The 24,662-nt window shown below is 39.4% G+C and overlaps 1 long non-coding RNA gene across 4 annotated transcripts in view; it reads right to left on the bottom strand.

Moving 5' to 3' along the window:
* Window positions 1-13,236, bottom strand: part of LOC148015510 (uncharacterized) — a 170,023-nt gene extending 156,787 nt beyond the window's left edge. For 3 of the 4 annotated variants that reach the window (XR_015688392.1, XR_015688391.1, XR_015688390.1), the window contains exons 1-2: window positions 12,949-13,236; window positions 12,607-12,723 (exon numbers count right to left, since the gene is read on the bottom strand). This is a non-coding gene — a long non-coding RNA (uncharacterized LOC148015510). Of the gene's footprint in view, window positions 1-12,606; window positions 12,724-12,905 lie in introns of all 4 variants that reach the window. The other variant, XR_015688389.1, reaches the window with a different exon arrangement.
* Window positions 13,237-24,662: the final 11,426 nt, after the last annotated feature.

Below are 24,662 nucleotides of genomic sequence, written 5' to 3'. Positions count from 1 at the left end.
TTCTGCAGCATAACCATACTGTCAAGGGGGAGAGAGAGAGAGAGAGAGAGTAGGAAGCAAGCCCAGCCCCTGTGCATCATAGACAAGGTAGGCCAGCTCTCAAGAGCTCTCCATCAGCAACTGTCCTTCTCAAATGAGCCCTTCTAAGCCCAAAAACTGCACGCCAGCCCTCTTTAAAGAGGTAAGTACACCAATTTGTGCCAAGTGGCAGCACTGGAAGATATTTTCCGTTCCAACCTTCCGGTCTAAAATTCTCCATGCTCGGTGCAGAATTTGACCCCAGCACAACCAGAGGATTGATCCTCGTGCAAAAACGAAGATAATGATGTGAACAGATTCTGGGGTCCAAAAATAGTAACTCCCCAAATTTTAGGAGTTGCTTCCATTGCATCCCACTAGTCAGTCTTCTGACCATCTTTGCAGACTTTGGCTACATCCAAATTTGCAATGTAGCTCAACTGAAAGTGAATTTCCACTGATGACCCCACATGGACTAATCTCTTGGAGATTTGACCATCTTCACTTTCAACTAGTCTCTTCCAGGCTAGTTCTTCAACACACTTATCCATATACACTTTCACAAGTCTCTTCCAGGCTTGTCAATCTACAGTGCCATCAATCTCTTCCAGACTTGTACTGGACCTTAACTGTCCAATCTTGACTCACTAGACATTCCTGTCCGTTTCACATACTAGCCATGCAACTCAAGCGTTTAGATTTCAAGAGGGATCCTTCCAAAAAGAAAAACCAAATAAAATATGTAATAAAGAAATCAACAAAAATGTAATAGTTGTCACAGTCTTGTGACAACAACTAGTCGTATTGACCATTCTAGCTTTAGTTGTGGATGGTAACCCAATGCATGGAAAGGATAACCACTTTCCATTTGACCCCGGTGGTAGTGCAGAGACCCACGCTTGCATGGATGACCTGTATGCTAGTGATGCTTACCATGCAGGTTATCCATTTCATCCCGGGGGTTGAAAGAAAGCTCTATCTACATCAGCACTCCCCTAGAGCAGTCCCCTCACCTTGAGGCAGCAACCTTGGCTGAAGATGACTCGATTTGGGCCTGTTTTGCAGTAGACAGCCATCTATTTTCGAACAGTTTTGGGCCTGCATTAAGTATATAAGGTATTGAGAGACCCAATTAGGGCATCAATAATCAAGTCTCTCCTTTCTCCTTCCTTCTAGCTTTCATGGCTTCCCTCCTCTTTCTCTCTCTTTTTCTGTCTTTCTCTCTCTTTTGCTAGTCTTTCTCTCTCTTCTTCTCTCATCTTCTTCCCCTTTCTCTCTCCTCTCTGCAGTCTCTCCCTTCTCTCCTTCTCTCTCCTAGGTCTCCTTCATTACATTGCAAAAGTTTGGTGTCTTCAACGCATTGTTCTTTTGCTCTTCTTTCTCCTTCCCCTTTTTTACTCTCCATATTGCATCATCTTCATCACCATTACGTGCCCTAATTCCTTGCCCTCGATGCCCTAGGATAGATTTCAAGCATGGTTTTTTGTCTTTTGTGCACGTAGGATGAAGAGGTCGCAAACTTCAATCAGAGTAAAACTGAGATTTACTATGGGATGGTGGATAGATGGCATCAAGCTTGCATCCATGGCCCATGGGGTCTACTTCTAACAGTGCTGCCTGCAGCTATGATTCCGCCCCACACTCTCCCTCCTCTATTAATTGAGTCGTTACGAACAACCACTACACTTTTAAAAACTAATTTTTTTTAAAAAAGAATCACTCCTCCATTTCGGCTCTCCTAACAACACTAGTTGGATTTCTCAAAAGAGAGATCTGCTCTCCTTCCTCTTCTCTCAAGACAGCGCCCTCCTCCTCCATTTCCCTTTCTAACAGTCCTCATCCATCAAGCTACCATTTCTACTGGTTTATTAAGCAACGTAACAAAGCTACCCACAGCTTAACAAAACACACCTTTCTACTATTTTCTGAAGCTGCCATTTGTACCTTTCACCATGATTCCTGTCAATGTCAAACATTCCACATCCACTATTGCCAATCAAAAAATTTATGTCCAAAATCTTCCATCCAGTCCCTTTGATGCCTCAAGTCTTCAATGGGAGGCACGTTCAAATCCATCATCAAAATTTGACATCCAGAACATCACGTACATTACATGGAACCGATTGGATGATTTCATATGCAGTGAATCCCAAAGAAAGGATGCTCCAACTAGATTTCGCAAGCAATTAACCTCAAAGAATGCACCAGGCAAACTTCTACGTCCAATGCTAGATAGTCATATGCAGCTTATCGGGTGTTGAATGTTATATTTTATTTTTATTCTATATCTTTTGGTGTAACTTTGGTCCGATTGATGCTCGTGATAACCCACCATCCATGAAAATCCAAAAGAAGGCCGGCAAATGAAGGGTTGAGTCCCAAACCTATATTGTGGGTTGTCAATGCTACTTCATGGCTACACAACTATAACTTTGGCCCACAATTTTCCATTTGAATTATATACAATACGAGCATGTTGATGCAAAAGGAAATGTGTGTCATGGTGCACTATACACTGGACAGTCCAATGCAAGGATGGCCTTTGCACCATGGCTGTCAGTGAGGATGAAATAATGGATCTGTGACATGCTTCACAAAGGGTATACCCCACAACAAGTTTTGCAGCAACATATACACACAGTGCATAGGGGTGCCAAAGATCGTATCTTGAAGACCATAAGAGATTCTTACATTGCAGGATATTTTAAATATTTCAAGCAAGTTGGAAGCTGTCACTTTGCAAACGGACCAGGATGATGCACGAAGAGTCCACAATTGGGTCCTTACCGATAAGAGCCAAACCTTTTTTTTATTAGCTCTTTGGTGAGGAAAAAGGGAATGCATTTGCGCTTGGTGTGCAAACTGATTGGCAACTAGTGATGGCAAAAGTGCATGGGAACGATGGGTTGTTGGCAATGGATGCCACATTTGGAACTAACAAATATAAGGTATAGTATTAGAAAACAAATTTACACTAATTTTTATGTTCATTGAAAAAAGTTTATTAATGTTAACAAGAATGGTCTTTTGTAGTTTCATCTATACACCATCTTGGTGTTTGACACTCATCGTAATGGCGTCCCTGTTGCATGGGTCATTACATCTTCGAGCATCATGGTTAACATTTGAGCATGGATACTGGCCTTTCGAGATCGAATGTTTGATGCAAAAAAATCATAACAGCCTAATGCATTTATGGTAGATGATGCGCTTGCAGAAATACAAGCTATTAGGTAAGCCATCTATAAAGCATTCCTCCATATTGATTGTCGATTTATGGCACTTTTATGTTGCATTGTGCATGGGATTGGAGGTTCGTTTGATGGTTCATGGGATTGGAGGTTCATTATATTTTGTTATTTGCAATAGGGAGGTCTTTGGCGTGCCAATATACCTTTGCATTTGGCAAGTCCGATGGACTTGGTTAAAGAACTTGATCAAGAAGGTTTCCGATACCTCCAAACGGGCAAACATGTTTAGGGCGCTAGGCTAGATAATGAACATGCGAAGCCAAGTGCACACCAATAACGTGAATACAGAGCAAGAAGCTAGAGATCTAGTGGATGACTTTTTACATAGATACATGGAGAAGGAGGACTTCGTTGAGTACTTTAAGGACCAGTGGATGGCATCAATAGGTAATGATTTGTGACCTAGTTAATTCTTTCCCCTCTCTTATTTGCCTAATTTTATTGTTTACTTTCCAAGGAACGTGGATTCAAGCAGCTCGGAATTCGCCACACTCAAATCAAGAGACAAATGGTAGCATTGAGTCCTATCATGGGATTCTAAAATCACGATTTCTTATTGGACGTAAGACAATTCATGGTCGAAGGGTAGATTGGCTTTTACAAATGCTCTTGGGCCCTTGTCATTCTTATTATTGGTATTAGGATATGTTGAAGGAGGCTAGATTCAAAAAAAAAATTAATATCTTGGATGTTGTTGCAAGCTCGGTGGAACACGCCAAAGGAATCCCAGATGATAATGTAAGGTTATTGGATGTTGATCACAAGGTTGCCTTGGTGAAGAGCCAAAGTAGAATCGATCTGTGGCACAAAGTTGAGAATGCAAATTGTGAGTGGGCATGTTGCTCATGTGAGTAGGCCATACGTGGCAACCTTTGCAAGCACCAAGCAAAGGTGTTGATGATCAGTGGTTTAAATTTTTTCCATGTCATCAAGGCATCCATGGACTTGTGTCAGATGGAAGAGGATCGAGGTGCAGCTGAAGTGCAGTAGACAGTGTGAGAGTGAGAGACAGAGTTGAGCACGACACCCAATGCAATAGTACTGAATAGAGTGTAAGCTGAAAGTACAAATGATAACCCTTATACCTTAGAGTTATAAGGGGCTGTTCACACCCGAACACAGTAAGTGCCCGTAAGTGTGCACCACAAGCACATACAAAATAGTACACATAATCTGGGGGAAAAAACCTCTCCTACCGAGAGTAAAAAGTGCCCCAATGTCCTAGTGATCACCCGCACACTCCCATATGAGCGTAGGCGTAAGTAAGGCGTGTGAGATACCCAACAAACCCCCCTGGAGTGAAGAGTGATCAAGTGTACAAGGATCATCCGCCACCAAAGGGCGTCAAATTCAAAGCATCGCGAAATGCTTCAAATTTGTCTCGTGGAAGAGCTTTGGTGAAGATGTCTGCCACATTGTTGGTGGTAGGACAGTAGACAAGGCTGATATCACCTGCATGTAGCCTCTCTCTGACAAAGTGGTAGTGAATCTCTATGTGTTTCGTGCGAGCATGAAACACAGGGTTCCGTGCCACTGCAATGGCACTCTGACTGTCAGTATATAAAGGAGTAGGCTCCGTAACAGATACATCCAAATCAGCAAGTAAGCGTCTAAGCCATACGCACTCAACTGCAGTAGTGAAGGCTGCCTTGTACTCAGCTTCACATGACGACGTGGCAACAGTGGATTGTTTCTTGCTAAGCCAAGAAATGCATGACGAGCCAAGAAAGAAACAATTGCCACTAGTGGAGTGACGAGTATCAAAATCACCAGCCCAATCAGAGTCATTGTAAGCATGTAACTGCAGTGGTCCCCCCTTGGCATAAAGCAATCCAAGAGCTCTAGTACCCTGCAAGTAACGAAACACACGCTTCACAGCTTGCCAATGCGACATACGAGGCTGATGCATGTACCTGCTTAAAACTGAAACGGCAAACTGTATGTCTGGCCGAGTGTGGCATAGATAGATGAGACATCCCACTGCTGGAGCATAAGTATGGATATCAAACAAATCACTGTCATCATGTAATGACAGTTTGAGCCCAGGTTCCATGGGTGTACAAACTGGCTTGCAATCCTGTAAGCCAAACTTCTCAAGAAGTTGCCCAATGTACCTTGACTGACATAATCCAATGCCTCTAGCATCATGTACAAACTGGATGCCCAAGTAATAGTGCAAAATACCCAAGTCAGACATGTCAAAAGTTTGCTGTAAATTATTTTTGAATGCTGAAATCTGATCAGCACGTGTTCCAGTGAGCAAAAGGTCGTCTACATATAGACACAAAATCAGCATGGATCCCCCCTCTTTATGTACATAAAGGGTAGACTCAGATGGGCTGTTTACAAACCCCTGACTAAGCAAGAAAGCATCTATCTTTGCGTACCAAGCTCGTGGAGCTTGTTTCAAACCATATAGAGCTTTTTTCAGCTTGCATACTAAATTTTCTGAGCCTTCAACTGCAAAACCAATGGGCTGCTGTACATACACTTCTTCCTGAAGTTCCCCATGTAAGAATGCAGTCTTTATATCCAGCTGATGCACTTTCCAACCAAAATGTGCAGCCAAGGCAATCATAGACCGAATGGTCGTCATACGGGAGGTAGGAGCAAAGGTCTCCTCATAGTCAATGCCCTTTTTCTGTGCGTAGCCTTTAGCTACCAGCCGTGCCTTGTACTTATCTATGGATCCATCTGCATTCCTTTTCAATTTGTAGACCCATTTCGTACCAATGGCACGCTTGCCAACTGGCAAAGACACCAAATCCCAAGTATGATTCTTATGAATAGAATCCAATTCAGCTTGCATGGCTGCCATCCAATGCACACTATGTCGTGCATCCTCAAAACATTCAGGCTCCTCATTATCATGAGTACATGCTGCCATAACAAACTCCATGGAATGTGCTGAATCATGCAGTCGAGTTTGCCTTCGAGTACGGCCAGCCAAGGGTGTATCCAAATGACTATCTCTCATAGTCTGCGTGTACCATCTAGGCACCTGTCTTGCTTCCTGACTGTGTACAAGTTCCTGCTGAATTTCAGTTTCAGCAATGTGCTGATTTACTGCATGTTCCATAGGAGCAGCTGGCTGAACATTAGGTTCATTTGCTGAAGTACCAGCTGAATCACCAAATGTGATGGGCAGCAGCCCTTCAAAGACATCACGGGCAGCCTGATATGTATCAAAACCAGCCAAGGATAATTCTGATTTTTCATCAAATACAACATCCCTGCTGACAAAAACCTTCTTGGTCACGGGATCATAGAGTCTGTAGCCTTTGCTTTCGCTGCTATATCCCATAAAGATGCATTTTACAACCTTGTTGTCCAACTTCTTTCGAAGTACCTGTGGAATATGGGCATATGCAAGACACCCAAAAGTACGGAAGTGGCCAACAGAAGGTTTGCGGCTGTGCCAAGCCTCAAAAGGTGTGACGGTTTTCAAGGCCTTGGTAGGGCATCTGTTCAAAATGTGGCAAGCGCACATGACGGCTTCCATCCAAAAACTATGAGGCAAACTCTTTGCCTTCAGCATACATCTGGCCATCTCCATGAGTGACCGATTTTTCCTCTCTGCTACCCCATTCTACTGTGGAGTATATGCAGTAGTGTACTGATGGATAATGCCCTTCTGCTGCAAATAAGAATTCAGCATAGAGGACATGTATTCCCCCCCTCGGTCCGAACGGAGAGTCTTAATCTTGCAACCAGACTGAGTTTCCACAAGTGCACTGAAAGCCAAAAATGCATCATACACTTTTGACTTCTTTTTCAAGCAGTAGACCCAGCACAAACGTGTAAAGTCATCAATAAATGTTACAAAATAGTAACAACCACCCAATGACTGTGTCTGCATGGGCCCACAAACATCCGAATGCACAAGCTGCAATCTGGCTGTTGCTCTAAAAGCAACATCACGGGGAAAAGAGAAACGATGCATTTTCCCCAAAATGCAACCCTCGCATAAATGCTCAGGAGGTCTCTCCAAGAGAGGTAATCCATCCAACATCTGAGTACGCTGTAATAGCATCAAGCTGCCATAGTTTACATGCCCCAAACGAGCATGCCATAACTCTGCCTCTAACATAGCAGGAGTAAGAGTGGATGTCAAATATGCAGACTGATCTACCGAAAGAGCATCCAACTCATATAACCCATGACACAGAGAACCTGTCAAGACCAATGTCATGTGTTCCTTGTCACGGACCATACAACGGTCATCATCAAAGGTGACCTGCAAACCACAACGTGCCATAGAAGAAATGGAAAGCAGATTCTTCTTAATGCCAGGCACATACAAAGCATCCTGTAGGCGGAGAATAGAGCCATCAATGGCTGTAAGCTGAATCTCCCCAATACCACGAACAGGGTATGATGCATTATTAGCACACTGAACAGACTTCCCAACGGGAGGTGCACCAAGAGAAGCAAACAAATCTCTACGAGATGTGATATGCCGTGAAGCACCACTGTCAAAGAACCAAGTGTCAGCATCTTCTGTAGAGCTAAATGCTCTATCAGCCCAAGAGACATCATAACTGCAAGTGTAAAAACAATAGTCCCTGTCTGCAACAAAGGACGCGGACTCACTAGCAGTGGAAGGAGCTGCAGAAACAGACATCCCTGACTCCTTCTTCTCTTTGGCGATGCGCTTCCTGCACTCAGTGATGTAGTGGCCAGGCTTCTTGCAGTAATGGCATTTTCCTTTCTTGGCTTGCGTGCCCCCCTGTTTCTGACTTGTCTGTGAAGTGTTACTACTATAAGAACTCTGCGAAGCATTTTTCCCTTGGCTGTTTTTACCCTTCTGCCTTGACATAAAAGCCTGCTCAGAGGCTATACCATCCACACCACTGTTCCGTCTAGTTTGCTCTTCCTCTAGAAGCAAACTGACAAGCTGAATGAAAGTGATGGGCTCTTTCGAAATCCTCATAGTGAGGTTCAAGGCAGTATGAAAAGCCAAGTAAGAGGGAGCCAGTGAATTCAATGTCGTAGAAATCAGCTGCGCATCTGAGTAGTACTCATCCACATTCATGAGTTGCTCCCGCAAGTCCTGAATTTTGTTGAGATGATCCTGCATAGAATCACCCTCATTCATCTTTAGAGTCTCTAGCTCTTTCTTCAAGAAAGAGATGCGAGTCTCATTCTTTCCTGCAAACATCTGCTCCAATATCAACCAAGCTTCTTGTGAAGAAGCTGCTGAACGAATATGAGGAATGATAGAACGCTGAACTGCCAATGCAATCAGCGACATAGCCTGTGCATCCCGTGTATCCCAAGTTTTCTGAGCTGCAGTTCTTGGGGGAAGTGGCTGAGCGGGGTGAGGTGGAGGGGGCTGAGGTTGCCCTCTTGCACGTCCTCCTGGAGGAGGAGTAGCGGGAGCCACAACTCCCGGTCGTGCTTCCTCTCCACTGACATAATCCCACAAATTTTTTGCCACTAATACATTCTTCATCATGAAATACCAAAGGGAATAATTGTTCCCATCCAATCGGTCTTCCTTGGACACATAGGTGAATACATCTCCTCCCTGATTTGCCATTATTTCCCAAAAGGCAATAGAGCAATGTCAATGCAGTCTGGGCTGGAAATCTGCAAATTTCCAGAAATTGCAGCAAACACAAGTCTGCAATTAATGTGCAAAGGGTACTCTGTCAAAAAAAAACTCACTGATGCACGCTTCCCAAGATGCAATTAGTGCTCAGCAGCACTAAAACATCAAAAGCCCCAAAATGTTCTGCCCAAAATTTCTGTCACAAATGTCTGTTACAAAAGCCCCAAAATGTGCATTCAATGTGTCACAGACAGACACAGCACGTTTCCCAATGTGCAAACAGTGCAGTGCAACACTGTTATGAATAAATCCCCAAAATTTTGCCAAAATCTCTGTCAAAAACAGTCGGTCTGTGACTGTATCAGCAGTTTAAATGCATCTGTCCTCCAAATACACAAAAGCCCCAAAATTTCTGACGATCCAGTCTAGAAATTTGCATGAAATTTATCCCCCCACTTGTTCTGTGCTTGCCGCGTGTGAACCTCCGCTTCCAGAACTGTGTTCTGGGCTGAAATTAAAAAAATTTGTTGAAAATTTTACCTGACGTGGAGCAGACTGGCGTGTGCTGGTCGGCGGGCAGTTTGGCACAGGACAGGCTGACGTGGTCGTCAGACGAGCTGGCTGCGCGTGGTCAAAACGGCGGGCAGGACGGGCTGATGTCAGACTTGCGGGCTGCACGTGACGTTGACGGGCGGGCGCAGGTCAGTCGCGTGTGACGGGTGGACTGACGGTGGTCTGACGGAAGTCATATGGGCTAACAGACGACTTAGGCGGCGCCTGGGCTGACGAGGACTGCACTGTTGGACAGCGCGCTGGCATACGTCAGCGCCTGCAGCTGACGTGACGAGACTAACTTTGACGTGGACCTGGTGCTGCTCGCGAGCTGCTGACGGACAGGGTACTGGTGGAGGCTGGCGACGACTTGTACTGTGCTGAGGCAGCTCTGTGGAACAGCGCCTCACTGCTGACAGAACTGACGACAGGTTGTACCTGTGCTGAGGTGACGTCTGACGCTGGAGCAGGACTGGCGTGTGCTGCAGAAGCTGAGTTCAGAGCTGAGCTCTGATACCAAATGTCAGATGGAAGAGGATCGAGGTGCAGCTGAAGTGCAGTAGACAGTGTGAGAGTGAGAGACAGAGTTGAGCACGACACCCAATGCAATAGTACTGAATAGAGTGTAAGCTGAAAGTACAAATGATAACCCTTATACCTTAGAGTTATAAGGGGCTGTTCACACCCGAACACAGTAAGTGCCTGTAAGTGTGCACCACAAGCACATACAAAATAGTACACATAATCTGGGGGAAAAAACCTCTCCTACCGAGAGTAAAAAGTGCCCCAGTGTCCTAGTGATCACCCGCACACTCCCATATGAGCGTAGGCGTAAGTAAGGCGTGTGAGATACCCAACAACTTGTACGACTTGTCCAACAACAAAGATGTACCACGTGAGTCGTTATGTTGTTGCTAAAAGTTTCTTGTTGTGCTTTTTAGAATCTAAGTTGCTTAGTTATTGTGATTCGAGAATTTTGATAGGTCATGGATTCTTATGCCGCATGGACCCCCCAACCGATGTTGAGGACCCGCTTCCCATGGCTCCCCGTGGGGTTGGTGCAGGTACAAATAACTCTAATCTATCATTGTTAAATTGTTGCAAATCAATATTCATTGATTGTTGGAGGTTTATTATTAATCTCATCGATGACATCAAATGAGGACAAGATTGCACAAATACACCAAATTGTTGATGAGACACTCTTCCAGTGTGGTAAGTGTTGGGTATGATCAATCTTAGCTTTGACCACCTATAAATATTATGGTTGTCTTAAAATAATGTGTGCTTGATACAAGTTTATGTGGAACTACTAGAGTTTGCTCGATGTCTTGCTCTTCAAATGGAGATGTTTGTCCAACAAGCAAAGGTGTCGAAGTCGCAACTACCACATCCACTTATTAGCTTGCAGCCTGTTGAGGATGGTTTTGGGAATTCACTAGTTAGGGCACAACCATTCTTTGAGGTAGGTTGTCGCAAGAAAGTTTTGAGGACTAAAGCACAGGTGAGGAAGCTCCTCTCTTTCCCAAAGCCTCCTAAAAAAATCAAGCTCACAATGCAAGGCAAATTACACAAGGCATGTGAGGAGGAAGAAGTAAGGAAGGCTTCAAGTTGATTGACATTTTGGTTACTTGGAACATAAGATGGACAAATCTTTTTATGACATTGACTATCAAAGAACCAAAGGGGAATGATTCTTAGCTCATTTCCACATTGACCCATTGTGCCAACATCTCTACCCTTGTGCTACATTTAACCATTTGAAGATTATTTCAATCGTATGGTTTTAGGGTCCTGTTTGGACTTACAAATATTTGACTCAAGACTAGTCATGAGTTATCTATCTCTAGAATGTGTAATTAATTGAGTTGTGTTAGAGTAATATTCCTCTTTCAACTATTGGATTTTGATCATAAGTTTGCGATAACCTTCTTAGACATTGGAAATTACATAGTTAAATCAAGGGAAGATATTACATGTAGATTGGAAGGATTAGAGATTATGATTGTTTTGACATTCAACCAGATTTTATTTAAGATTGTTGAGAATCCATTCCAAATTCACATCACAAGTTGATTAGAGGATGTTCAATTAGAATAAGTATGACATATGAATCATGAGTACACAAGTGAGGGTATTAAACTCTTGAAAGATTATAGTTACGAAATTAGAGTAAGATAATGTTAGTTTTTGAGGCAGAGAAAGGTGTAATTAAGGGAGACATTAGCACGACTTAGCAAAGTCCTAGATAAAATGGGAAAATTTATTTCTTGAGAATCGATTAGTGACTCTAAAGTATCCTTATAACCATAGCAAGATAAAGTATCTAGTTTTTGTAGGATAGCAAGGGCATAAATGAGAGGAGTAGAATGACTAGAGGATTAGGACATTTGCACGACGACGAGGTGAGTCATATCATGCTAAGCTTGTTTGGACATACTAGAGGTCGAGCAATGGCGAGTAGTGTGACATGAGAAATTTGAAATGAGGTTGACACATGATTATGATAGATCAGAAGATAAGGGCTAACTTCAACATAAATTGAAACACTTGACAACTTGAATGATGGAAGGTGAACCCGGACTCGGGTAGACATGGGTTGTATTGATCATCTAAGATACAATAGACTAGGGGTACCCAAGTGTACCCGGGTTGTATTGATCATCTAAGATACAAATCGAATAGACTAGAGCTACCCAAGCCAACAATACTGATATAAGGAAGTACAAGACAAATTCTATTGAGATGTCAATAGCCCATGTTTAGAATGGAATTGAGGGTCATGAAAGCCTTCTAACCTCTAACATTGCTCAAGTCCCTAAAGCATCGTATCTAACATCAAAACTGACACATTGGTTTTTCAAGTGTGCATACCATACTTGAAATTCCAAAAGTATGAATGTTCTCAATCAATAAAATCATGTTGAGCTAACCCTTAATATCATCAGCACAAACTCTGATGATATAGTAAATGCTTAAATATCTAGAGTTACTAACTCTGAATCAATTAATGCTTATATTGAATGCGTACTAAAATTGCTAAACCGATACCTCGATTAGCATTGTAAACACCTCCCTCATGCAAGGACAATGTAGTAACCTAGAGAATGCACAGTCTCTAACACATTGAGAGCCAACAAGGATGTCCCAAAGAAATAAATATTGCTATGGCAAAAGGCAGGAGAAGAGAGACGAAATTTGATCCAACAGTATGAGTTTCAGATCAAGCACCTGTACATCCCTTTCCATTAGCATACTCGTCTCCCTGGTAGTCCCCGCCAAGCACGAGGAAGTGTAGCCAGGAATTGAGGAAACAACATTAATACCGTAGCTATGATTGGCAACCACCTGAATCACAAACATAGGCAGATATAGCAACTGTCAACGAGCATACAGTTACTAGCATAAAGTATCTATCATCTGCATGCATCCTGTATCAAACCCAACATATTTGATCGAATTATAAGGTGATTTGCATCTGTATATGGACAGCATGCAGATGTGAAACTGAGTTTTGGGTGAATATAAACCTGAAACTGAAACTTGCGCAGCTTGCTGGAGGTCGCAACCAACCTTGAGGGCATGTCGATGCTGGCGCTCGAGGTCGTAGAAGCGGTGACTGACTTGGGAGATGGCGCTCGAGGTCGACTGACTTGGGAGATGGCGCTCGAGGTCGTAGAAGCAGATGATCTGGGAGCTCATCCATCATGCCTAGCGGCCTCCCTCGCGGCACCACGCCAGTGATAACGAGAACGAGCAGGATGGCGTTTTGAAAACGCAATTCAACTATCTTTTTAAAAAAATTAACGTCGAAGGAACCAAAAGCCTAAAAGCCTTAAGCTTTTTAAGAAAGCCAAAAGCCAAAAGCCAAAAGCCTAATATGTGGGAGAGTACTTGTGACAACTATATAAGGAGATGAGAATGGAGAGCAAAGGGCCTTCTCCCTCAATTCGAATTGTATCTTGTGAGAGAGGTGAGACTTGTTCTTGATCACCGCTCACATAACAACGTGAATAGCCTCAGCTCGATGGATGAGAGCTCGAATGTCATCGCCCTTCTTTTTGAGTACGGCAACAGCGATGAAGAGGATGGAGAGAGAGAGAGTCGAGGACAAGGAATCAGGGTACATAACAGCGATAAAGATTATGCCAAGATGGAGAGTAAAAAAGGGGAAGGAGCAGGAAGAGCAGAAGAACAATGCGTTGAAGACAACAGACATTTGCAGTCGCTCGAAAGAAAAAGGCAGGATATGATTGACCCAGCTTTTATGCCACCTCCTCCTTCAAGCAGGTGTTCGCTTGCTCTACAGGAGAAGTTCTCTACTTATCTAGAAAAAAAAGTTAAAGAATCATTGCATTTCAATAAAGTTTTGAGAAAATCACGAGGATATCGCAACCCTTATTTCATGGAACGCCTTATTGCCTATTATCAAATAGATGCAATAGGGAGCTGTTTTGACAGGTCCATTTTTGACCCAAATGACTTGGGTTCTTGTGATCTCTGTGATACACTTGACTTGGAGCCGAGCTTGGAGCTTAAACTCCAACAAGAAAGAGCAAAAATACCCAAGAAGAAAAGTAGATGGGCCTAGAGAGAGAGAGCAAGAGAGAGAGAGAGAGTTATTGTAGCATACCAAGCTCTGTCTAGTTCAAGATTTGAATGTTCTTTATAAGCTTGCTTTCTACATAACATTTCAAGAGTTATATATATATATATATATATATATATATATATATATATATATATATATATATATATATATACATATTTCAAAGATTTGAAAGTTTAAGTAGATTGATAAGAATTGTGATATAATGTTTACAAGAAATTTTCTTTTTCTTTTTTAGTGGTGATGTTAAAATATATTGATAAAAGTAAAGAAAAAAGTGTGAGGTACAAAGTCACAACTCAAAAATGGCACAGCCACCCATTACATACTCAATAGTGTTGGGGAGACATATGAGGGCATACTTATGAGACCTAGTTCCAAAATAATGCCCTTTGTAGGGTAAGCACTGTTTACATTTCATCCCAAGTAATAAGCATATTCTTTCGTGATTTGAAAGGCTGAGGACATAATAGAAGCTTGGGATCCACACCCACCTTTGCTTTAAGCTCATCCATAACGAATTGGGTAGCTCTCATCTCCTCTTCCACTACATTACTTTTTCCTTTCCCTTTTTGTTCGTTTGTGGACAATTCAATTTTGAAATGGCTCATACTATTATGAACTAGCACAGTTGAGCTCTCTTCAGGAAAATAAAAACTTCGTACTATCCATTTGGTGGCCATTCTATTGGCTATCAATTCCAGATTGGGTAGGCCTAAGGTATCCTTTTGTTTAGTTAGAGTGCATATTCTCCATGCAACCTTGGGGATCTTGAACTTTCACTATCTTTTGACCATAGAAAATTTCTGAATAGGCTATCTAACTATTTTAGACTAGCTAAAGAGGGTTCCCAACATGAGAGGAAGTATAGAGTGGTAGGGATAATTATGTATTTAAGTACTACAACCCTTCTTGCTAGGTTCAACTATAGTCCCTTCCATCAATCCAATTTTTTCTTTAGTTTTTCTAGAACCCAATCCCACCTTTGTTTCAATGTGACTCCAAATCCCATAGGAATACCCAATAAATTGAATACCTTTCCTTCTTCAAGAATTTTACACCCTTCTTTGAGTAGCCAGTCAAGAGAATACTACAATAGAACTAGAAGCAAGACAAAAGATTCAAAGACAATTCCAAAAAGTACGCATTAAGACAAGTTAATTTTTTACTGCTCCATTGGTATCATCTTTAAACTAGTTAAGAATCATTTGCTTATTACCTAGTAATTGGATTCTCGAGAAATTGCCATTGTTCATCTCATTGTCAATCAACCATCGCAGTACATCTGCAACAATGGCAAACATGAGGGGCTAGTAGGTAGCCTTGTCTGATAGATCTCCTCAATGGGAAGCAGTCAAGGAGGTCTCCATTAATAGCAACCCTAGCAGTGGCATTTCCAAAACAAGATGCTAACAAATTTGACAAACTTCTTGCATAATCCCATATTAGCAAGAGATTGTAAAATATAAGTCCATTCTAATCTGCCATAAACTTTGTCGAAGTCTATATTAAAAAAGATAAAGTCCTTATTTCTTTTTGGACATGTTCAAACCCTTCCTATAGGTTTATCATAGAATCAAGAATATATCTTTCTTTGATGAATCCCTTTTGCTCAATTCTTATCCATTCATTCAAATGAATTGATAGATGTGTAGCCATAGTTTTTGTGAAAAAATTATATGCTAAGGTCATGGGTCTCTAGTTATCGAGGCAATCTTTATTATCTCTTTTTTGGATTACTTATGACTCCTTGATTTTTTATTATCTCATGGACTCTTTCCAACCTTCCAGTAATGGTTGGAGTAGTACTGCTTTTAATTCCTTGTATAATTTGTTTGGATTCAAATTTGGCTAATATTCATGAGCATTTTGTGTCATTATTATTTTTTTTGTCAACAACACTTAATAGAAATTTAGTTGAAGAATGGCATAAATACAATCCATCAATAACACAATCAACAATACCAACATTTTGTTGAAAGTAAGGTGCTCAAAGTTCACATAGGGATAGGGAGTGCAAAAAATGTATGTGTACAACATCTAAATGACCATCAATTGAATATTAGTATTGTTGCTCTCTTAACACAATTGTATCTCGAGAATAGTAAACTTGATGATTTGACGTAACTTCATGCTATAGAGTATAAAGGATTAGAAAGTATAATAAAATGTAGTATCCAACTTAAGCATAGTAAAAAACTGTAATCATTTACATAACATCCTAACCCCATGGAAATCAATTGGAAGGTTTTACTTTTTGAGATTAATTATAATCATTGTGTTATTTTCTCTTAATCAAGATCTCTTGATCATTATTCTAAGTTGAAAATTTCATTTCACAACCATTAGAGTGCACCAAAAACTATCTCATCTTTATAAAATGGTTATTGCTTATGTCCTTTTATGGCCATTTGAGTGTACTAACCTCAAAGGCTAGGTTTAGAGATAACACAACTATGGTATCAAAGATATGTTGGTTAAAATGTAGCTCTTTGTATGTCCTAGTTAGCTCAAAGGGCTAGGTTTAGAGATAACACAATTTTAGTACCAAAACAATTCTAGTAGCACACATAGCCATCTTGAATACACATTAGGGAGTTTTGAGGTCTTGAAAATGCCTTTTAGGAGATAGAAAGAGAGTGCTCTAGATCAATAGGAGCAAAGCTTCCATAACGGAACTTCTATTTTAAAAAATGTAAAATTTATATTCATGATTATGACATTCTTTGCATTAATGATATACTGTCTCGACCACTTTTATTTAATTATATGTTTGGATTAATGATAATGACACATTTAATCTAAGTTCAAATTAGTAAAAAGCTTGGCACATATTTTTTTCCCTCCTTTCTTTTGTCCCTCTTGTGTTTTTCCCTCCTTTGTGGTAGCCTAATCTTCTGTGTGTGTGTGTGTGTGTGTGTGTGTGTGTGTGTGTGTGTGTGTGTGTGTGTGTGTGTGGGTGTGTGTGTGTGTGTGCGTGCGTGTGCGCGCGCGCTATGGATACAAAAACTCAACCTTCAACAAGGCATCCAAGCTCCCAAATCACATCAATTTCAGTGTTTAACTCGTTCCAAAAAGATGGAAGATGGATTCCTACAATCATTAGCAAAGGCTGTTGGATCACCATGTAACAAGAAAAACCTGGAGAGGTATTGGTGTAACATGTGTTTATGCATAGAGAGCTATATTTGAAACTTGGAACTTCAAATCTTCCAATGTATAGACTAAATTGTAAAAATTTGATTCTTAAATTCTTCTTTTCTTGAACTTGGTTTAAGGTTTTCCATTATAAAATTTTTTTGTTTGTCTTATAGATGTCTATTCCTTTAATCTTGAGCAATGGCAACCGGTCGAGTCTATTATTGATATTATTGATGTGATGCATGGTTCAATTGGAAAAGAAATGTAATTAGGTAGAAAGAAGATAGAGCTTGCATAGAATGGAATATTCTTTTATGATCATTCTTATAATGTCCCCATACAACGCAGCCAATGAGGATCAATATCCCCCCTTCCTTTGCCCGATTTTTCAAGCTTTGAGTGGCCTTTGCCAAGTCCAACTACTAGTGAGGGCTATAGATGTAAAATATTTTATGAGATACAAAGAGCATTATAACCTAATATCTCAAGCAGGTTAAGAAAAGTTACTTTGTTCATGTCTATTAATATATTTATTGACTTCTTTTCTAATGTTGAGATAAGAAGATCAACGACTATGCTTTCAATGAAGAGACTAACATATCATATGTCATACAATTTGTTGATGAGGAATGGGACACTAGGATAGAAGGAAAAATTATATGTAAGATATATCAAGACTATATAGCTTGTAAATATATGATTGCTACTCAAAATTTTATCCTTAGCTTTTATTATAGTAGATGGCATTATGTCGGTGGTAGTCTGGTTGCTTTAGACCAAAATCTTGATAATTTTAGCAAAGATCCTATAGTGGATCTTGATGTTTGGATCAATGAGGATATTATTTCAATCCTAAAGGTTAGATCATCATGTACGGTACATCAAGTGAGGATGGATTTACAGAATGAAGATATTGAATTACCATGCTCATTTGTCTTCCAACTTAATAACAAACAAGTAAGTTTTTATATCATATTATATCCACTTAGGTATATATCTGATTCTACTTCCTGATTATTAAACATTTGCAACATATTTTTTACAGATATTAACAAGGAGATAGAAGAATATACAATGCAAGGATATTAAAGAAAATATCTCTTTACTATCAGTATAAAATACATGTACAAAATTCGTGGTAATATTCTTTTTAGGAGTCCTTTTGCCTTTCTTTGATGCTTTGGTTACCTTGGGTGTTGAAGGCATAGCTTCACCTACTGCAATTACGTGCATCTCCTCTCCTTCAATGTCCAAGCTCCCATTTTTGTCCATTTTTGTCGGTTGTATACAATTGACCATTATGTATTTCATGACCTTTGCTCTTATATACCAAACATGCTCACTTGTATAGCAATCCCTTGTAAACTATCATACATTTGTAAGAAAAAAAATTATTATTATTTTAATAAAATATATTATTATTATCAATGGAGTATTTTGCAACAAACCTCAATCTTAAAGTTTAGTATCTTTCACATTACCTTTATAAGTTTATCTTCACTTAGATAAATAAACCTAACAAATCTTCTAGCATTTGCAATTACTCTCTAGCCAAGAGTGACTATCATCCTAATGAGGACACTACAATCAACAATATAAAGTAAAACTGTGAAACTTTTTTATGGTAGTTTATAGAATAAATTTTCTTATTATGTTCCAACCATTCAAATCAAGACCTTACCGCAACTTGTCTATATTGCATTGTTGCAAGTAAATCACAAGGCATGGGACTCTTTTTCTCTAGCACTTCAATAATCAATCTTTTTATAGCTCTATACCTAAAAGACAATAAAATTTAGAATTATTACAAAAAGAAAGATTAAAAAATCGATGAGACCTTGGATTATATAACTTACAACTTGACATTTCCATGGCTTCCTTTCATAGAATTGATGAGGAAGCATTGCCTCTCCACACAGTCTATTCCAATTAGGCTCCAATGAGAACCGAAAATAATTATATTTCAATAATTTAGTAAAATAAAAGCTCATAAAATCTAACAAAATATCAAATTACTTACTTTTCATTGTATGGAATTAGAAGATTTTCCAAAGTTTCAAAGTCAATTGGATTGAATCAATGATCAAATGCACTTGCATCAAGCTCACTCTTCATATAGTATGACATAGATGGATCAAGAACCTCAATTTTTTGTTGTATATGAAAGGGAGCTCATGCATTGCACACCTAGCAAAGGAATGGATATCATAGTGAGCATCAACATGAAAGCCTATTGCTAGAAACATATAGTGAGTAAAAATAAATTTTGATATATTATACCTCATCCTGCAAGAAGAATAGAGTCATTTACTTCTCTCATTTTATTCTTGAGGATTTGAATACAGTCACAGTAAAAAAATATCATATTTGGTATTTTGTTAATATCACTAGGTAAAAAGCAACAGCCATTGAAGCCCTTAGGGTCAACCCTTTCAAGAAAAGATAGAAGCTGGTTTGCTTCCTTTCTTCTTCCTTTTTTCTTTTATACTCCCTCCATTTATTTGCCTGCCCTTCTATGGCCCAACGATAAGACAAGATACATGAAAAAAATAGTAACATAAACCCAACCATGAGTTGTCATATATATATATGCCAACAGTCACCGCATGTTTGTTCAAGAAGTACATTGCACTAATTCGAAGGAGGTGCGCTTAAAATGAAAAACAAAATGCTAATAATTACTATTAACCTTTAAAAAGTGGAGCCATAAAAGTGCTATCATGCTAAAAAAGTGATACATGGCACAACTTCCCAAGCTTAAACAGTTTACCTGTCGCACATGTGAAATTAACTACGCGTTATAGCACCCACACATGCAAACCAACATCCTTAGAAACCCAATTTTTGAATGGCCAAAAGTTTTTTTTCGAGGACAAAGCTCTTTCTATGCTCGATCACACCAACACAGCGCTAACTTAATCATAGTGCAAAATTATTCTTCAGCGCAAGGCGACTAAAGAAAGCTTCATCGCCTAGCATACATGCCGAACCCTCAAAAATATACTTTTTTTGAAAAATATGAGTTAGCTCTGAATCATTTGATAATTCCTACCAAATGATCCCAAAAAAAGCCCAACATATGAAATGCGATTAGTCATGGCTCTTCCCATGGACAAGAGTTATTTCGTGTTTCATACGTCGCTTGGAGTGCAAGTTTCTTCAAATAGAATCATGGACCAACAAAGCTTGATCACACATAAGGATAATTTTATTTCCACTTATGTTGATAAGAAGTAGGTGGATAAGATTGAAATATTAATTATGTGAACATTCAGATAGATCTTCTTTCAAGGGTTGAACTCATTGAGAATAAGATGTGAGATTTGCAAAATGAGAACTGTTCTATTGTGAGACTTGTAAAACTTCATGACATTAATTTTCTTTAATCGAATATGTATGAAACGTGAGAGGGTGTTAGTTTCTCTTGTCCATGTGAGTCCTCCTTGCATTTCATACGTCTTAGACCTGCATTTTTTCTCTTGTGACATATGAAACGTGAGAGGGTGTTAGATTCTCTTGTCCAAAAGGCCTCCTCGTGTTTCGTACATCTTGTGTCTGCATTGTTTTATTGAAATTGGATTTAGACTATGTGATTAGTGTTTGTTTGCTACTTAGTGATTGTAGATAATATTATATGAGAAATTTGGAGATATGTCCTAATTTGGTTGTATTATTTGTTTTTTTGTATTACATTTTGTGAACTGGACCACATGAGCCACCAAGTCATATGCGCCATGCGGATCAAAAGTAGTCTCAGCTCATTGCATGCATCAAAGGTACTCTCAGCTTCAAACATGGTTTCACAAGTTCCCTTTTTTAAACCAAAATTTTGAAAGCATCAATTGCAAATGCTTGTCCTCAATAACACAAATTTCTTTTAATACTAAAATTTCAAGCGCAAACTTCACTTTTTGGTGGCATCATAACTACAAACATTGATAACTAGAATTTCGTTCTTTGGTAGCATCATCACTTGCAAATGTTTTTTAAAATATTTTTTGGTGGCAGAATCATTAGTTCCATTTTTGTCGTTTGGACTATGCATGTTGACTTGCAAATGTTTTTTGGTGGCATCATCACCAATTTTGTTTGCCACCACCAATTCTGCTTCTCTCGTTTTTGTGTTAGAAAGACGGATCTAGAGCATGGCAAGACCTATGGAGGTTGGGAGATGAATACAAGACTCATGATAACATAGACAATGGACTGACTATTACACAAGTGAATTAGGTTCCAAGATGGAACCTTGGACTCATAAACACAATCTTGTGTAAGACACTAAGAATGACACTAACTGAAAGAAGAAAGCATCATGATATATTACATTCAATTCTCTGAAAGTAATCGTCAAGTATAATGCTTTATAGTAGTTGGATAGTAGCATTTTGCCTAACTATATGCATATGCGATTCATGACATATATTTTTGGAGCATATATTATTTGTCATATCTTTTCACACCCCCCTCAAATGATGAGTTCCTACCACACTTGCTAGCTTTTGCCCCCCCCTCCCCCCCACACATGATGACATGGCCCATGAGACTAGCTCATAGGCAACCTAGTAAAGTTAAAGGGTGGAGCTTTACATATTTGGCAATGTTTTTTTTTTTTAATAAAGCAAATTCACTAAGGGGAACAAAATCCACTATCGAAAAACACAAGATCCATAAAATGAAAATTTATTCAAAATAATATGTCAGAGTTTCCAATAGCGGAAACATCTTCTTCATTCGGGGATTGATTTTGATGGTTACCCTTCTGCACTTGTTGTGCTCTTTTCCTATGGAAATATTCAGTAGCCATGTGCCTAGTCTTACCACAATAATGACTTGTGACCCGATCCTTGTTGTTGGTGTTGAATCCTCGTCCATGTCCTTTTGCTCCATAAGTTCCCTTGGTGTACAAGAGATTGTCCTTCGAGATGATTTCTTTTGCATCCTTGTTTTTAAGTTTACTTTCTCTAATAGAGAATGCTCAATGTCTTTGAGTGAGAGATTAGGAACATTACTTAGGATAGACAAAACATTCTCATATGGTTCTTGATTTACACTTGCTAGTAGCTCTGCTATGGCTTCATCCTCATCTATGTTCTACTTTAAATTTTCAAGTTGAGTTTTTAGGCTCTTGAACTTGTTAATGTACATGGTCATAGAAGAATTATCCTTTACATCTAGCTTATAGAACTGCATGAGTAATTTTACTTTTGAGTTTTTAGCTTGAGTTCCAAAGATCCTGTCAAGCTTATCCCATGCCTTTTTTGTATCTTTGATGCTGGAGATATGGTGCAATACATCATCACATAGTCCCTAGGCAATGATGCCAAGAGTCTTACTCTTCATCTTTTTTCACTCTTTTGTCTTGTCAAGCTCGACTTCTTCAAAGAACCTGTCTTCATCATCTTCCTTCTTGCCATTTGCATCTCCTATATCATCCTCAAATACATCCTAGAGGTCTTTCCTCATGAGATGGTACATTGTCTTTTCTTTCCAAGCGTGAAAGATTTCACCATTTAATTTTTCTCTTTGCTCAAGTTCAGACATTTTGAAGGAGGTCTTATCGTGAGTGTACTTGGGCTGTATTATCCTTTTACAATGAGATTGAGGCTTACAAGGGATTTAATTAATTGGACATTCCACATTAAAAATCTTCATATTTTGCATTGTAAGAATTGAAGTAAAACTAGCAAATGAATTGTTCTTGGATGCATCAAGAAACACGAGTGCCAAGAAGCACTAGATAAGTATCAAGAGATACTATCTTGATGTCAGGCTTGATGATGCTTGATCTTCAAAGGTAGGTTGCTTGATCTTCAACCGGGTCCTTCAAATCTTCTTCTTGAAGTTTTCACTTGCTAGAACTGATCAAATCTAAATGATAGAACCTTTTGGTGTGCTAGACCAGTGACAAAATGAAGTGGAAAAGAGATTGAAGAGTACTTGGCTATGGAGTCTTTGTCTAGGGTTTTCTGTTCTTTGCAGCAAGAGCTACAGTACATCATTTGAAGAACCCTTTAGTGGGGAGATAGCTCATACAATGGGCATCAAATTCCCTATACTCATAGGATGTATCTTGACACGCAAATGTAGATCATGCCATATGACAGTAAACAAGTGCAGATATGACAATGAAGATGAAATCACACAATGTTCGCTAGTCCATATATCAATGGGCTCAATTTTTGTGATGGGATGAAGTAGACTGGACTATAGAGTAACTTTTCAGAATAAATTGAGTTGAGATGTGGCCTATAGAGAGAGTTATGAAAGCTCAAAATGCTACTGGTCCAGTCTACCTATGGCAAATAAGAAGGTAGAGTAGAGATGGAGGTGAGAAATGAAATCATGAGCTAACAATGAATTGACCAGAGGTAAAGAGAGACTTGAGGAGTAGAGTAGAGCTAAGGCATGCTTAGCTAAGCTTTGATACTATGTCAGAAAGATGGATCTAGAGCATGGCATGAGCTATGGAGGTTGGAAGATGAATACAAGACTCATGATCACATAGGCAATGGACTGACTATTACACAAGTGAATTAGGTTCAAGATGGAAGCTTGAACTCATAAACACAATCTTGTGTAAAACATTGACAATGACACTAACTGAAAGAAGAAACTATCATGATATATTGGGGATATATTTCATTCAACTCTCTAAAAGTGATAGTCAAGTACAATGCTTTATAGTAGTTGGATAATAGCATTTTGCCTCACTGTGCATATGGGATTCGGGATATCTCTTCCTAGAGCATACATCATTTGTCATATCTTTCAACTTTTTGGACCAATTCCAATTCTCATCACCAATTGCAGATGTTTGGACTGTGCATATACTAAATATGTGCCTAATTAAATTTTAGGTGATTTATTCAGTAATTATGCCCATATATTTAATATCTAAATTTTGTTTCTCTAGTTTGGACTACGAGTTTGGCTTCTTTATACACACATTAGTGATTTATTGAGTGATGGTGGCTGCACATATATTTAATATCTAAAATAGAAAATCATGCAACAATATCTTGTAAAATATTGTAGTTTATAAGGTGGTTGTTTAAAATATAAGGTGTTGTTGTTAGATATACTTATGACTAGATATGAATATTGTGGTTGTGATCGAAGATTGTATCATGAAGAGATCTATTGAGAATGGGATGAGATGAAACTATTTTTGACATTGTACTCTCTCTCGAGTCTTGTAATCAAAGCTTCCACCCAATCAATTATTGCTTGTATCTTGTACTTTCCATATCTTTGTAGTCCATGTACTTCCCAGTTGCTCTTTAGCAATGCTATGGTGTGTTTGCATGTGCTTGAGGTGGTAGTTGTCATTTGCATGCTAGAAGTTTGGACCTCAGTATTCTTCTTTGAGGGATGGGGGATTGATCACCATCACTCTCTTTGAAGGACATTTTATCTAAGTAGATCACTGAAGCACGTATAGTTGGGTTACTAATGTAGGTATCCCGCAAGGGTTTTGCAAGTGCCGACTTTAGGATGCATCATTCAAAGGGACATGAATTTTGCAAGTGCCAACTCT

The sequence above is a fragment of the Lygodium microphyllum genome, chromosome 24 (genome assembly GCF_053477565.2).
Source record: "Lygodium microphyllum isolate KBCC chromosome 24, Lygodium_microphyllum_v1.1.10, whole genome shotgun sequence".
In the NCBI taxonomy this organism is placed as follows: Eukaryota; Viridiplantae; Streptophyta; class Polypodiopsida; order Schizaeales; family Lygodiaceae; genus Lygodium; species Lygodium microphyllum.
This window is presented reverse-complemented; position numbering and strand designations above follow the sequence as displayed.